The sequence below is a fragment of the Triturus cristatus genome, chromosome 3_2 (genome assembly GCF_964204655.1).
Source record: "Triturus cristatus chromosome 3_2, aTriCri1.1, whole genome shotgun sequence".
Lineage (NCBI taxonomy): Eukaryota > Metazoa > Chordata > Amphibia > Caudata > Salamandridae > Triturus > Triturus cristatus.
The window spans coordinates 308,573,391-308,589,722 of record NC_140584.1 but is presented as its reverse complement, the minus strand read 5'-3'; the positions used below and the strand labels follow the sequence as shown (position 1 = coordinate 308,589,722).

The 16,332-nt window shown below is 49.8% G+C and overlaps 1 protein-coding gene across 2 annotated transcripts in view; it reads left to right on the top strand.

The window, feature by feature from the left end:
* Positions 1-922: 922 nt before the first annotated feature.
* DHDDS (dehydrodolichyl diphosphate synthase subunit) overlaps positions 923-16,332 on the top strand; it is a 158,183-nt gene continuing 142,773 nt past the window's right edge. Inside the window, exon 1 of one of the 2 annotated variants that reach the window (XM_085647736.1) lies at positions 923-1,058. The gene's annotated coding sequence lies outside the window, so the exon portion shown is untranslated. The remainder of the gene's footprint in view (positions 1,059-16,332) is intronic. The other variant, XM_085647738.1, reaches the window with a different exon arrangement.

Here is a 16,332-nt window from a genome sequence, read left to right as displayed (position 1 = left end):
GAGTTCAGTCAGCGCTTACTTGGGCTGGAGAAGCTTCGGGCTTCTTGGGGGCCCTTGGTGATGTGCACCCGTCTCTTCGCTTTGAAAGTCTTGGTGGCCTAGTGGGCCATGTGGTGCACCCATCATCCGTCGGAGCTATGCTAGTTCTGCTACTTGTGCGTGTCACAGCAGTGTTGGGTCCACCGTAGTGCTGCTGCTGTAGTGGGTGTTGTGGTCTGGCTCGGGCGGACAGTCTGTGTCTTGGACTTCTTGGGGTTTTTGTTTGGGCAGGGAGGCATTCGCACTGCCGCTGACTACCTCTTCCATGCCGCTGTGGTTTTGCAAGCTATGCAGGGGGGGTGGTTTCTCCAATCCTTGGTGGGTTTCCTCTTGCTGCCAGCGTTGTGTATGCTGTGGTGAGGTACTGTTTCGTGCAACCCTCTTAGAAGCCCTGTGATATCTGTCCAGGTGCGGTGTCAGCTTGCGGCCACTGCAAAGTCAGGCTGGCGCGATAATGCAGGTGTGTGTGTGTGGCCGTGCGCCGTGTTGGTGGGACCCTGTCTTCACAGGATGTTCTCTCCTGTCTGGCTCTTCCCTGCAGTGATTCGTACTGCCACTTGGACGCCAGCATTCCTCTTCCCCAGGGTTGTGTCTACCTGTGGCCACGGTGTGGGAGCTAGGAATACTGAGTGAGTCACTTGGAGTTAGGGTGAGGTGATCTGCATCCGCTACTTGTGTGGGTGTCTGAAGAATTCCTCACCGCTCAGCCTTGTTCGTAGGCCTGGGGTCCACTGGTTTCAACAGTTCTGTGGGTGCACTGGTTTGGGCCTTTCTGCCACGATGAGTTTCACGTTCTGCTGATTTGTACTGCAGGCTGTTTCTTCCTTGCTGCTCGGTTAGTGTGTGTGCAGTACCACCTGTGGCCGCTAGGTGGCAGTGCAGTGCTTCAGTGCTCGGCCCGGCAGTCTTTTCTAGAAGCTGCAAGCATATCCTCGGACTGGAGACTCCCGCCGGTGCAGGCGCTCTCACTATGGGCGTTGCAACCTTTCTCTCGTTGCGTGCTGAGCCGCTGGTGTCGGGTAGGTGTTCCCTCTTCTATCCTTCCTGTTTCAGGCATGTGTGGGCAACTTGCTGAAGAGATACTGATAGAACGGGAGATATGGCAGGGTGGAGGCGGTCGTCTGTTGGTGTCACACCCTGCATTGCTGATAGCCCGCTACTGCGCTGCGGGCGGTACGTGCTGGGTTGCGCTGGCTGAAGCGGCTTCCTCCTTCGCGGGCATTGAGGTGCACCACCTGTGACCGGTGCGGGGCCTCCCGCAGCGTTGACGCCTCGTCCTCTTGTGGCGCCACTTCTCTCGGCAGCCGTCACTGAGTAGGGACTGCCCGGTGCTTCAGGCTGCGTGGTGAGAGGGCGGGACCTCGAGTGTCTCTCTCCCGTAGCATGTGGGGTCACGGGATTGTGCTACTGCGGGGGCAGCCACATGGGTGTAGCTGCGGGCACAGTTCGAGCAGTTTGGAGGAATTTGCGGCGTTCCCTGGCGACTTGGCAAATGTTGGGAGCAGTTCTTTCCCACTTCACACGAGGTGCAGGCACGGAGTGCGGGACAGCCTGTGGGCGCTTTGGGGCCCCCAGGGGTGGCCACTGACCTCTTGTTGTCGGGCTGGTCGGCACCAGGGTTGTGTAGGCGGCCACGTGTGTGTGTCTGCGGGTGTCGCCTGGGACCTCCTCCGGGTTGCCGGTGCTGTTACTTGATGTTCTTCGACCTCTGTAGGGCGGCTATGGCTGTCGTGTTGATGATGGGGCGATGTGCGAGCCTCTACGCAGACAGCACTGATCCTCTCGGGGCAAGGAGGCGTGAGTGGGCGACCCGATAGGCAAACACTTCACTTCTGTCAGGAGCGGCGTGACCGAGCGTGCCGGGGTGCTGGGCCTCTCCCTCCCCCACAGGAAATTATGAAGGGCAGATCAGCAGGTTTGCGGGGTCAGCATCCCACCCTCGTCGCCAGTGTGGTGTTGGGCCTCAGGCCCACATGGTGAGAAGAAGATGGACACAGACACTGGCATATATAGTATAGGAACTGGCCACGAGCACGTGCACTCGGGCTCTTTTATTGACGGGGCCACGTCACTCGTGACACCCGTGATGGATGGGTGTGGGGTGCAGTGTGTCCAGCCCTCGAGGGAGTGGCTGGGATTACAGCTTCCTGTTGAGACACTAGAACGTGTCTCGCAGGACACTACAATCGGCTACTCGATCAGCGACCAGACGGGAGTGTGTGAGCCATCCGCATACGGCATACCCTATCCGACTGAGTATTCAGCAAGCATTACAGACCTTGCCTTTTCAGCGACATCAATGGACCCATGTGCTATTTCCACCCGGTGATCCTTCTTTTCCACCGTAGCACTGCTATTCCCGCCCGCTGATCTACACATGCGACCCACGCACTGATCTGCTCCTGGACTCTGAAATAATGATGTTTTGTTTGGGTTTTCAGCTATGCCCCTGAGGAAGGGACTTAATTGTCCCGAAATGCATCTCGCATGAAAAGAATCAGGATGTGCATCTTATGTATTTCAAAGAATGTCTTAGTAGTACGTTGATGTTAAAGAAGTATCAAGGGAACTCATGTTCTAGAATATTGTGTTTAGCACATGTATGAGGCATTGAAAACAATGTGCAATACAAAAAATTAAAGTTGAAAACAAATAAATGAGATAGAATGAAGTATTGTCTATAAGGTGATTTATAAATTGTTAAATTGTTTTGAAGTGAACAGTGAACACTGCATTCGAGTCGATGGGCTTGTTATAGAATGTATGTTAATGTATCTATGTCGACAGCACGCGCAGCGGTGTAGCACCACTGGATTATTTTGTACACAGGGTTTTCCTTTTGGAAAAATATATATATAGAAAAAGCAAGGAGTGCACCTCTCGTCTAAGTATTGTTACAAAAAGAAACAACACATTCCCAACTCCCCAAAAATTGGTCCACTATGGGCTACCAAGGAGATCTTAATGATATTGGACCTCTACAATAACTCCAAACTGCCACCATTCACCTCTCTACAGCACAAGGACGACCTCTACAACATGGGTTTCTATGACTTCTTCAAATTAAAGCCAAAATTTCCAAGCTTGATCCCACCCATAATTCAACCCTAATATAGAAACTCTGTGACACTTTGGAATGGTCATGCTGCGTATAAATTCTACAGAATGCTTACAACTGCTAAAAGCCCACGTCACCCACCCTTTGCACAGACATGGGCTTCCTACCTCTCTGCTAGAGACCTTACTCTCCCAAGCGAGAACGCCTGGACGAAAATTGGATCAAACTTAATTCAAAATAAATTGACTCATTGATCCAGACCAAATTCTTCACAACACACGTCATGTTTTGGACCCCAGCAAAACTATTCTGGCTCCCACTCAAAGACGCAAATACATGCTGGGCATGTGACTCGTCAACCGGTGATGAAGAAAAGAGTTGTTTTCTTGCCCCTATCTGCGCACATATTTTGGCGAGATATCTTCCTCCTACTACAAAAAATATTCCTAACACCCATCTCACTATTGTTCCAACTTATTCTACTAGGTCCACACTTTGCAGACCCCCCACATCCCCCAGTCGATCTCTCTAACACAGATCTTTCCCTCCTTAACCTTTTGCTCACCATCACTATCAAAGTAATACTGATCGATTGAAAATCTAATAATAATGTATCATAACACACCTGGTGGGCCTGGTTCACCTACCTAAGAAGCACACACATAACTCAATCTAGTAATTTGGGAGACACTAGATCTCTTTCATCGCAATTTATCACCATAATAAGAAATCCTCCAATGTCATTCCCTCATGGCCACAAACTTTTTTTTAACCATCGACACTATGCATAATATAACACCCTTCTTACCGAATCACATGACACTGATTCTCCTCCCCATTCCCTCCCTTCTCCTTCCCCCTTCTTAGTTCTTGCACTAGATCACAAATACACCTACAATGATGTGTACATATCCTCTGCCACCTTTTCTCTCATATCTCTTCCCCACACCAGCGCTGTAGCCTCCATCCACTGTCCCTTGTTGAAATTTCTACCAAACAACAACAGTCGCGGGCAGCCGGATCATATTTTCAGTGCCGATAGGCTACCCGCATATACGCGAATCTCCCTACACAAGTCCTCGGTCCAATTGAACGCCCAAAGGGGCAAATAAACGTTTCAGAGCACTGCCTTTAGGGGAGTTTGAGGGGTGGCTTCCTCCACTGGAATTTGAACTGATTTTGGCAAATTTGGTGACTTTTGGCAAGTTTCAAGTAAGTGGCAGGTCAAGTGCCCGTTTTTCTAAAACTAGGAACAGTTTAGTCAGGGCATCATTGTTACCCATTAATATGAATAGTCATTATCCAGTTTGGAGTCAGTGACAACCCTGGGTTTCTCACCCCCCCCCCCCCCGAATCACCTCCACACCTCCAATAGCACGATGGCGTACTACGCCAGGGAGGCTAATCAGTGGGTAGAGTTTGATGAATATGCAGAGTATGAAGAAGTGCCATCTGAGCACCAAATGGAGGAGCAATTGGTGGAAGCTCTGGATACCCACGTCTAGGGTTCTGTGAACAGGGCATTAATAAAAGCCTTGCAACCTTTCACTAAACCCTGGGAAACTTAATTTTAATGTCTCCTTTGGCGAATCCTCATGCCACTCCTCAGCTGAGGTTGGTTCTATCCTGTATGGCGGCGAATGTACTTAATGACCATGGTTATGGCGGTTCCCTCCCTTCTGGTAATCTTCATTCATAACTCCAGGGGAGGCGGAGGAGTCTTCTCCAGCCACGCCGGACACTTCTGAGTCTGATCAAGAGTCGGAAGCCCCAAAAAGTCAACAAAATGCAAATGCAAGTCCCATAATGTGGAAGACAAACATACTAATAAAAATGCATTATTATTTGACCCCATGAATATCGTCCATTCAAGATCCACCGAATGTGTACCATGTGCGGAGGTGGCACACTATGTTCAGGAAAATCTCAGGCAAGGTTTTGAACATGGGGTTCGATTTATACTATGATCAGAATGCCCGCGACCTTCTCTAGTGGGCAAGGTGGCAGATACCCCGGAATTGAATCCGAATATGGCCACCTTTATGAAAATGTTTGCAAAGGACCCCAAGAAAGGGTTAGATAGAGCGCAGAGGGGATGTCAAGACAAACTTCTTGACATCTCGGGTCCCCTCACAAAGATCCTAGACGCAGCGGTGACAGCTAAAGATTCTAACACACGCTAGATCCCACTGAGATCCTGGAATGGGCGCAGAGGGCACTATGCTTCCTGGGCAATGCCAATTGCGCACTCTCGACTGAAAGGAGGAGGTCGTTCCTGATGCAAATTGATCCGCAATTGGCAGACATGGCCTCGTCAGAGGCCGGAACCCTTGTGAATGGCATGTTATTTGGAGACAAATTTGTTATAAAGAGTTGGGAAAGTACGTGGCGACCTTTTTGGCCTCAGACAAGGCTCAGTCTAACATCAAGAAAGTCTTCCACACTGGCCTTTTTAACAGGGCCGGACGCTTCAGGGGTTGAGCAAACAGCCGAGGTTTCAATCAGACCTCTAGAGGTTTTGACCAACGTGGCCAAGGCAGAGCCCATCGCTCCTATTCTACCACCCGGGACCATGGTGGCAGAGGCAGACAGAACAGAGGAGGTTACAAGGGACAGAACAACTCAGCAATCCAACCTCCCACCATGAGTAAGAGGTGTCTCCTTTGTTCCAACGCAGGTGGGAGAATCTGATACACGATCCATGGGTACTTCAGACGGTACAAGGTTTTCAGATAGAATTTTACGCCTCCCCTCAGCAAGCACACACTCCACCTCTACATTTTTCCCATGTTGAAATGCCTTTCATAGACAATGAATTGGCCTCACTAGTGGCAAAAGGGGCAATTGTGGAAACGCTTCCACATCCCCATGGCTTCATAAGTACAATTTTTCTTTTCCCAAAGAAGGATCAGGGTTTCAGACTAGTGTTAAATCTCTGGGAATTCAATTCCTGGGTGGTGTATTGCCACTTCAAAATGGAGGGCATACTCTTACTAAGGGATCTTCTCTTGGAGAATGATTGGATGGTGCGCCTGGACTTAAAGGATGCTTATCTGGTGGTACCCATTTTTCCTCCTCACTGGAGGTTCCTACAGTTCAGATGGAGAAACCGATGGTTCAAATTCTCAGCCATGCCATTCGGACTCTCGTCCGCCCCTTGGTGCTTCACCAAATTACTAAAACCAGTGGTTCAGTGTCTGAGAGAAAGAGGGGTGAGACTCATAATCTACCTAGACGACATACTTATTATGGCACAGACCGTGGATACAGTTCTTCTTTATCTAGCTTGGACGATCCGACTCCTGCAAGAGTTAGGGTTCGTCATCAATGCAGACATATCTATTTTAACACTGGCACAATCGATGGAATTTCTAGGCCTTCAAGTGAACTCGATTGTAGCGCAGTTGCTATTACCACTAAGAAAGAGAATAGCAATCAAGAAGGAGTTGAGGAGAGCGTTTGCCTGTATCCTTGAGGACGTTGACACATTTGGTAGGTTTTTAGCCTCGTCACTTCAAGCGATATTTCCAGGGCCCCTACATTATCAGGCACTTCAGAGATTAAAAATCATGCATTTAAGCAAGGGTCTGAGTTATGCGGAACAGATTCTGTTATCCACTGAGGCCAGGACAGAGATTGCCTGATGGTTTGAACATATGGACGCATGGAATGGCAAGGCCATTTTTGCATCAATACCAGAGGTAGTAATCGAATCTGATGCCAACAGATGCGGCTGGGGAGCCCGGTGCGGGTCAGTGGAAACGGCGGGCAGATGGTCCCCAGAGGAACTGAAACTGCTTATAAATTGCCTGGAGTTACTAGCAGGTTCATTTGCGATTCAAACACTTTTCCCACAGAAGGCGAGTTGCTGTATCCTACTGCAGATGGACAATGTATCGGCAGTGAGATATATCAATCGTCTGGGTGGCACGAGATCTCGCCTATTGGTGGAGATAGCCAAAGATTTTTGGCATTATTGCCTTCTACACCGCATTTCAATGAAGGCGGAGTACATTCTGGGCAGCTCCAATGTGGTGGCGGACTGGAACTCTCAGTTCCTTCGGGATTCCAGCGATTGGAGGTTACATTCCAGAGTATTCAGAGACCTGAACAGCAAGTGGTGTCCATGTTCGATAGACCTGCTTGCATCCAGACTAAACACGCAACTCCCTCAATTCTATAGTTGGTGCCTGGATCCTCTGGCGATCAACTCGGACGCATTTCTTCAACCGTGGACGACGGGTACGCTTTATGCCTTTCCCATGTTTGCCATGATTCAGAGAGTATTGGCACAAATCCGCAGGCAGTCAGCGGAGGGGATATTGATTTCCCTATGCTGGAAAGCACAAGCTTGGTTCCCAGTGGCTGTAGCCTTGTCTTGTGCTCCACCAGTATGTCTACGCTCGTTCCTAGAGATACTGGCAGACCCTCTGGGTCAACCCCATCTACTAGTGGTAAAGAACAGTTGTCTATCATGGCATGGAGACTTTCAGGAGACGTTGGAAGATGCCAGGAGTTTTGCAGGAAGCAATGATTTTTCTGTCACAGTCTTCAATCAATCAATCAATCTATCAATCAATCAATCAATCAATCACGACATTTGTAAAGCGCGCTACTCACCCGGAAGGGTCTCAAGGCGCTGGGGGGGAGGGGTACGTTACTGCTCGAACAGCCAGGTCTTGAGCTGCTTCCTGAAGTAGAGATGGTCTTGGGTTAGCCGAAGGTGGATGGGGAGGGAGTTCCAAGTCTTGGCTGCCAGGTAGGAGAAGGATCTTTCTCCGGCGGTGGCTCTGCGGATGCGTGGTACGGTGGCGAGGGCGTGGCTGGTCGATCGTAGTTGGCGGGTGGGCATGTAGAAGGTCATGCGGTCGTTGAGGTACTTGGGGCCCAGGTCGTGGAGAGCCTTGTGTGCGTGGGTGAGGAGTCTGAACGTGATTCTCTTGCTGACGGGGAGCCAGTGCAGGTCTCTCAGGTGTCCGGTGATGTGGTTTTGTCGGGGGATGTCCAGGATGAGTCGTGCGGAGGCGTTCTGGATGCGTTGGAGTCTTTTTTGAAGTTTGGCTGTGGTTCCGGCGTAGAGGGTGTTCCCATAGTCCAGTCGGCTGGTGACGAGTGCCTGGGTAACGGTCTTCCTGGTTTCTTTGGAGATCCATCTGAAGATCTTGCGGAGCATGCGCAGGGTGTTGAAGCATGATGAGGAGACGGCGTTGACTTGTCTGGTCATCGAGAGGGAGGAGTCCAGGATGAAGCCCAGGTTGCGCGCGTGGTCCGTTGGTTTGGGAGTGGTGCCCAGGGCAGGGGGCCACCAGGAATCGTCCCAGGCGGACGGGGATGATCCCAGGATGAGGACTTCCGTCTTGTCTGAGTTCAGTTTCAGGCGGCTGTTCTTCATCCACTCGGCGACGTCTTTCATCCCTTCGTGTAGGCTGGCTCTGACGGTAGCGGGGTCGTTGGTGAGGGAGAGGATCAGTTGGGTGTCGTCGGCGTAGGAGATGATGTTGAGGTTGTGTTGGCGTGCGATGGCTGCGAGGGGGCTCATGTAGACATTGAAGAGGGTTGGGCTGATCCTTGTGGTACGCCGCAGACGAGTTCGGTGGCCTCGGATCTGAACGGGGGGAGGCGGACTCTCTGGGTTCTTCCGGCGAGGAACGAGATGATCCACTCCAGTGCCTTCTCTTGGATTCCGATGTTGCTGGGGCGCTGCACTAGGGTGCGGTGGCAGACAGTGTCGAACGCAGCAGAGAGGTCCAGGAGGATGAGAGCCGCTGTTTCCCCGTTGTCGATCAGGGATCTGATGTCGTCAGTTGCTGCGATCAGGGCGGTCTCGGTGCTGTGGTTGGCCCGGAACCCGGATTGCGAGGGGTCGAGGGATCCGTTCGTCTCGAGGAAGGCGGCGAGCTGTCTGTTGACGGTCTTCTCGATGACTTTGGCAGGAAAAGAAAGGAGCGAGATGGGACGGTAGTTCTTGAGGTCAGTGGGGTCCGCTGTTGGTTTCTTCAGGAGGGCGCTAAGCTCGGCGTGCTTCCAGCTCTCCGGGAAGGTGGCGGTGTGGAAGGAGGTTTTGATGATGTCCCGGAGGTGGGGTGCGATGATGGCGTCGGCCTTGTTGAAAACGTGGTGGGGGCAGGGGTCGGTGGGGGATCCAGAGTGGATGGTGTTCGTCGTGAGGGTGGTGTCTTCGGTGCTGATCGGGGTCCAGTTGCCGAGGGTGGTAGTGGCGGGCGTTGGTTCGGTGGTAGGGTGCGTGGTCTGTGCGTTGAAGCTGTTGTGTATGTCGGCGATCTTGCGGTGGAAGAACGAGGTGAGTGAGCTGCAGAGGCCTTGCGAGGGAGTGATGTCGTTGTTTCCAGCGCTGGGGTTGGAGAACTCTTTGATGATGCTGAAGAGTTCCTTGCTGTCGTGGGCGTTGTTGTCCAGTCGTTCTTTGAGTGCTGTTTTCTTGGTGGCGCGGATCAGCTGATGGTGTTTGCGGGTGGCGCGCTTGAGGGCGGTCCTGCTGTCTGTGGTCTGGTCGAGCCGCCAGGCTTTCTCGAGGGTGCGGCAGTTCTTCTTGGAGTCCTTGAGTTCGTCGGTGAACCAGGGGGTTTTCTTGCTGCCGGGTCTTCTGGGAGGGTTCTTTAGTGGTGCAAGGTCATCGGCGCAGGCGGTCAGCCACTTGGTGAGGTTGCTGGTGGCTTCGTTGGGGTCCGTTGTGCTGGTGGGAGGGTTCTGGCTGAGGGAGGTGGTGAGCTGCTCGGCGGTGATCTTGCTCCAGCTCCCGCGAGGAACCTGTTGCGGGTGGTGGTGGTTCGTGGTTCTTCTGAAGCTGAAGTGGACGCAGCTGTGGTCAGTCCAGTGGAGTCCGGTGGAGTGGCTGAACGATATGTGCTTGCTGGATGAGAAGACGGGGTCAAGCGTGTGGCCGGCGTAGTGGTTGGGGGTGTTCACCAGTTGCTTGAGTCCGAGGTTGGCGAGGTTGTCCAGAAGGGTGGTGGTGTTTCTGTCATTGTTGTTTTCCAGGTGGAAGTTGAGGTCCCCTAGGAGGATGTAGTCAACGGAGGGAAGGGCGTGCGGGCTGATGAAGTCTGCGAAGTCTTCGCTGAATTGTGTGCGTGGTCCAGGGGGTCTGTAGATGAGGGTGCCTCTGAGGGTGGTCTTGGGGTCGGTGTGTATCTGGAAGTGGAGGTGTTCGGCGGCAGTGAAGGTTTCGTCGGAGTTGGTCGTGATGCGGATGGTGTTCTTGTGTGCGATGGCGATGCCTCCTCCCGTCTGGTTGACGCGGTCCCTCCGGGTGATCTTGTATCCGTCCGGGATGGCTATGGCGATGTCTGGCGCTGAGGAGGCGTTCATCCAGCTTTCAGTGAGGAAGGCGACGTCTGGTGCTGTTGCGTCAAGCAGGTTCCAGAGTTCGACGGCGTGCCTGTGGACGGAGCGGGTGTTGAGCAGGATGCACTTGAGGTGGTTGTTGCTGGTGTCTGACTTGGCGTGAGTGGTGCAGGTCCGGAGGCAGGTGAATTTGCAGTCTTGGCAGGTGAAGGGCCCGTGGGTGCGTCTCGGGGTGGCTCGGTAGCAGGCGGGGTACCGGCCGGTGTTGAGTGCGTTGAGGGTGGTGGGGTCATAAGTCCGTCGTGTTGGCTGGCGTTCCCGGGGGCCAGGGGTCCTGGCGCTGGGCGCTGTCCAGGCGCGGACGAGCGCAGACGGGCTTGCCTTAGGCGCGCCTTCGGCGCTCCTGCTGCGCGCCCGCTGCGCGGCCTCCATATGAGTGGAAGAGGGAGGGAGGAGCAGCTGGGAGGCGGGAGCGGGGCGGCCAATGGGATTCAAGGGGGCGGGGCCGCAGGGACGCAGCGGCGGAAAAGGAGCGGCGGGGGCAGCGGTACAGAAGGAAAAAAGGTTGTGAGCGGAACTGAACTCAACGGGCGGGGGTACAGAAGGCAAAAGTTAGTGCAGGCAGTGGATACAGAACAAAAAAAGGGGCACAATGCAGAATGAGGCCAGGGGCACAGAAAGCGAAACTCAGCACAGGCGGAGGGGTGGCAAACAGCAAGCAGAGCAAGCGGCAGATGCGAGCGTCAGACGGCTGGAAGCCTGACACACAGGGGTCGCGTGGCGGTGAGGGGGGCGACCTACCTGATGGCAGGGTCAAAGGTCGCTCTCTCTACCGCTGCACGGCCTCCATATGAGTGGGAGAGGGAGGGAGGAGCAGCTGGGAGGCGGGAGCGGGCGGCCAATGGGATTCAAGGGGGCGGGGCCGCAGGGACGCAGCGGCGGGAAAGGAGCGGCGGGGGCAGCGGTACAGAAGGAAAAAAGGGTGTGAGCGGAACTGAACTCAACGGGCGGGGGTACAGAAGGCAAGAGTTAGTGCAGGCAGTGGATACAGAACAAAAAAAGGGGCACAATGCAGAATGAGGCCAGGGGCACAGAAAGCGAAACTCAGCACATGCTATGCATAAACGATACAAATCAGCTTGGCGTAGATGGGATAGTTGGTGTTCTGAATGAAAGGGTGATCACGTGGGATCCGGAATTCATTAATAATGAAATTAAAATAGTGTTTCAAATGGATTTAAAAAAAATAATACTATATCAATTGTAAGCTTTTCATTGCATTATACACCCACATCTGCATTACAATACAAATCGCATTTTTAAACCAGACAAAGCATAGCCATTATCGAGGGACTACTCCACACATGAGCAGTCATGGCTATCAAAAGAGAAACTTCTCAATTACTCGACATAATGATGTAATCTTAGTCATCGCCACGTTTGGAAGGATGTCGAGCACAGACTGCTCCATCTATGACAGATTGTAGTAGCAGATGCAATTGCAGGTATTGAAAGATTTGTCTCCAAACACATTTAGAAGTTGACAAACGATATTTAGTGATTTGAAACTAAAGTTGTTATTGATTAAATTCAATGCGCATCTATTCTACCCAGAAAAATTGTATCATATAATCCCACCTCAAGCGTTCTTTTAGGCATACAACATTCCTGAGCATTGGAAACGGCTCGTGTTTCAGATGCCAGAAAAAAGCAATGCACACACGCATTTGGGAAAAAAAAGTTTCTCTTGACCACAAACCTGATGTAGGTCCGGGTGTTCCTAATGTGGGAAGTGCTGCAGCTCCTGGGCTGCTGTATGAAGACAATTGTGCCTGCAAGGCTCCCGTTCCTGCCTTCAAGTCAGGCAGGGTCAAAGCACGACGGAGGCAGCATAAAGCAGGCCTCGTGGTTATCGTGGGCAGGCTGACACTGCCCATGCTGCGCGTACGTCAGCCACTTCACCCTCCCCCAGATAGGCTCCATTAGCCAGCAGGCACAGCAGGTTTCTATGAGGGCGGACATAAATAAGAGTGCTGAAAAAGCCCAAAATACAAACAAAGCATTGCACACGCATTTGAATGAAAAAAGTTATCTTGTCCACAAACCTGATGCAGGTCTACTTGTTCCTAATGTGGGAAGTGCTGCAGCTCCTGTATGCAGAGAAAATTGTGCCTGCAAGGCTCACGTTCCCACCTCAGGCAGGGTCAAAGCACGATGCAGGCAGCATAAGGCAGGCGGCCTCGTGGTTCTCGTGGGCAGGCTGACACTGCTCATGCTGGGCCTGCGTCAGCCACTTAACCCCACCCCAGATAAGCTCCATTAGCCAGCAGGAGCAGCAGGTTTGTATGACGGACACAATTAAGAGGGCTGAAAAAGCCTAAAATATAAACATAACAACGATGATAGGATACTAAATTGAAAGTTAGGTCGCGAGCTACTGACAGGGTGTCAGCGAGCTACCAGTAGCTCGCGATCGACTGGTTGGAGACCCCTGGAATATAACAATGCATTTATTGGTTCCAGTGAATGTGAACATAATTTCTTAGTTATTGGGGGATGGGGACTAAAAGGTGGAACAGATCCAGTATTTCCTGGAGTTTATTACGTGTGTGAAAAATCACCGTCTCAGATGGAGACGGTGATTTTTGCTGAATGTTGCAGAGCTCGGGATGCTGTCGGAGGGATGAAGAATCGAATGCAGAACCATCTATCTTATAATTAATTTAGAAGAAGATCGCAGAAGAATCTCGAGGAGGAAGAGAGGGTCAGAGAGGGGTGCTACGCAAGCGTCGGTGTTAGAGAGGTCATCTATCCTGTCCTGATTCCTGTCCTGAAGCCATTGCTGCCTGATCTTTCCCGGGGGGACCCTTCCCAGCTACTTGGCCAGGGGGTTGGTGTTCACACCACCCTAGGTAAATATATTTTCGTGAATGTGCAGATGTGCTTTTCTCTCTATCCTCTCCTTTCTGAGCAATGTCATTGCAGAGTATGATATATTTGTTTGATTGATTGATTAATTGAATCTTCCTTCCTATGAGTGACGGAGACTGTACTGTGCTCTGAAAGTGGTTCACATGAAATTAATTTAGATAAAGCCTTTAAAATTGTTCCTGAGTCTGTGGTCATTTCATTGCAAAGAGAAATAATATATGTCATTTCACCATCAACTAGTTCAACTAATGGTTCATTGACCAGAGAAAGAACTTTTTGATCAGTGAAAGATTAGTTAGGAAGGATAGGTAACTAATCTTGAAGTAAGAAACAACACAAACTTTAACTCCAGCGGTTTTACTGGCCTGTGTGTGTGTGTGTGTATGAGTGTTTATGGGCCCAGGTGAGTATATGGTATTGGAGTATCTGTTGCTGGTTCACCGCTGGATCATCCAGATACCTCTTAGAGCATAGATGCTGTGGCTGGGCTGCCACAGATAACTAAGACCTTCTAGTACTTCTTACTATGTGTAAAATCAAAGAATTAAAGCAAATAGCAGGTCTCTGAGAGATAGCACCAGGACTTTCAGGATGCTAAGTGAATGTTATCAGAACTACCATTATGTACCTATTCTGTGAGAAAGCAAAGCTTGCACTGTTGCTGCCTGATGTGTGTGTGTGTCCTGTGATGGAATAGGGCAGCAGAGCCAGCTTATCTGTAGTTGTATGGAGGAGAAAAGCTTGCACTGTTTATGCCCAAGATGTACCAGTTATATGCCTCCGCTATTGGCCTGTCTTATGAAAAAAAGAATTGGCAAAGGCAATAGATCTTGGCTTCAAGACCTATTGGCTTTGTCAATATGTTTTGCCATGCTGTACAGTATTCTGATGCTGTGCAGCATGGCTAAATAAGAAAAGAAACGCTGTTGGCCATGTCATTTTCCTTGCTTGCAAGGCTGATGGCAACCTGGTTACTCTAGTTGTCTCTGGAGTGGAAACGGATTTTTGGAGAGACAGGGAATGCAAGTGCATGTTGATTCGGGATTGGTCAAGAGATATTCTAATCTTGATATATTCTGCATAGTCTACCCATGATGGGGCAAGTAAAGATGGTGTGACTTTGGACAAAAACCTTCACTTTGCTTTCATGACACGCATGTTTCCTACTTCAGGTATCACATTGGGTATTAGTGGAATGCCTGTTCTCAGAGTAGAATTTTGTTTTCCTCTACTGGGTGTAGATTTGGTCTTGGTGTCTTAGATGTATCATTTGAAAATCATGGCTGTATCCTTCATAGTATATTCAGAGTAGATTGGTTCTCCTTCTGTCTCCACCAGGAGAAGGTCTGGGTGTGTGGTTAACCATATGGAATTGAATGTGACGGGAGAACACAAACATCAAGTAGCAAAAATATGTATGTTGAAATAGTTGCCATCCCTGAGAGGGGCGGGGAAAATCACACACCAATAGTGGGCTGTGGTATATTTGGAAAGACTTGCTGACTTATGAAGAATTAATAATACACTTCGCCTTTTACTTTCTAGAATCAAACGAAAAATTCAAAAAACGAAGTGGACCATCATTACAGTTTGAACTAACCTGATTATTAAGGAAGCACAGTGTAAAACCTGATTTTTCTATGCCCTCACGTACATAGGGATTGTGCCTTCATGTTCGATCAAAATATGTGTTCTCCCTCAGCAAAGAGCAGAAAGGGGACAGGAGTACTGATAAAGGTGTACAGGTATTATTGTTGTGACTTGATACAGGCCCCAAAGGACACGAAAAGCAGCAACCAAGCAGTAAAAATCAACAGCAAACACACGGGGAACAAATGACGTCCTCAGTCTCGAATCTGAGATGCTCATCTTTGCGTGCTGGGACATCTTGCCGTGCACATTTAATACACATCAACAAGGTAAAAGGTACATTCAGCATGTATAGTAAAAGATACATGCAGTTTTCTCCCAACCTAATCACGACTGTGGCATTTCTTAACTTTCTTTTCATATGGTGCTGGTAAATATTCCACTGTTACAGCATGATCTCAGCTGAGCTGATGGTACCATGTCCCAGGAAAATGACATATCATTGCCATCTCTGCAAACAGTAAAAAAAAATCTGGCTGATGTGTCAATAAATTTCAATACTATTAAGGACACGTAGGCGAGGATTATGCTTCTCTTTCTTTACTGAAGCGAATACAGCAACCAACTTTAAACTACATAACTCCGGAAGGACAGCCCTTCCTAGTATGAACCAATCACCATATCCCACCAAAGGTATAAATCTCTCAGCTCCTGATGTCCGTCCTCTTTCTTTGCGAACCAACAAATCAGTCCTTTTACTTGAACCAATGAACTTTGACCTCGTTGATTAAATTCATCGACCTGAACCGGACCTCCGCGAAGGTGCTTCCTCACATGGCCTGGATAATAATCCTTCTCAACACTTCATGTCACCTTGCTCTGATCTCCTGAAAAGAGAATACAAGCTGTAATACACTACTCACAGAATATATTTCATCAATCTAACATGGGCGGGTAACCCAACAATATTTTAAACATATAAGCAAATCATATATCAATATTGTGTGTGAACCATTGACACATGTTTTCCAAATAAATTCTAGGGTGGGATAATCCTCGCCTCTGGATTATCTAAGACTACCTCAATTATACTCTTCGACATTCATGTACCACCCATTAAAGTTTCAATATCACAAAAATACTAACTCTGATTGGACAGGCAAAGGGGGATGATCGTCACAACATGCTTATTTTTCAATTTAGTTTTTCAGTCTATTGTTCAAAGATCCCACCCCTTAATTTGTATTCATAAATCTTTATTCCCACCCGTATTCACATCTTATTAGACACAAAAGTATAACTTTTATGTGTTCCCATTCATTTCAGAGGACTTCGGTGCTGGTTCCCAGGGTATGTTTCTTTTGCGTCCTTGGACTGTGTTCAAGAGTCACATCACTTCTTCCGGCTCC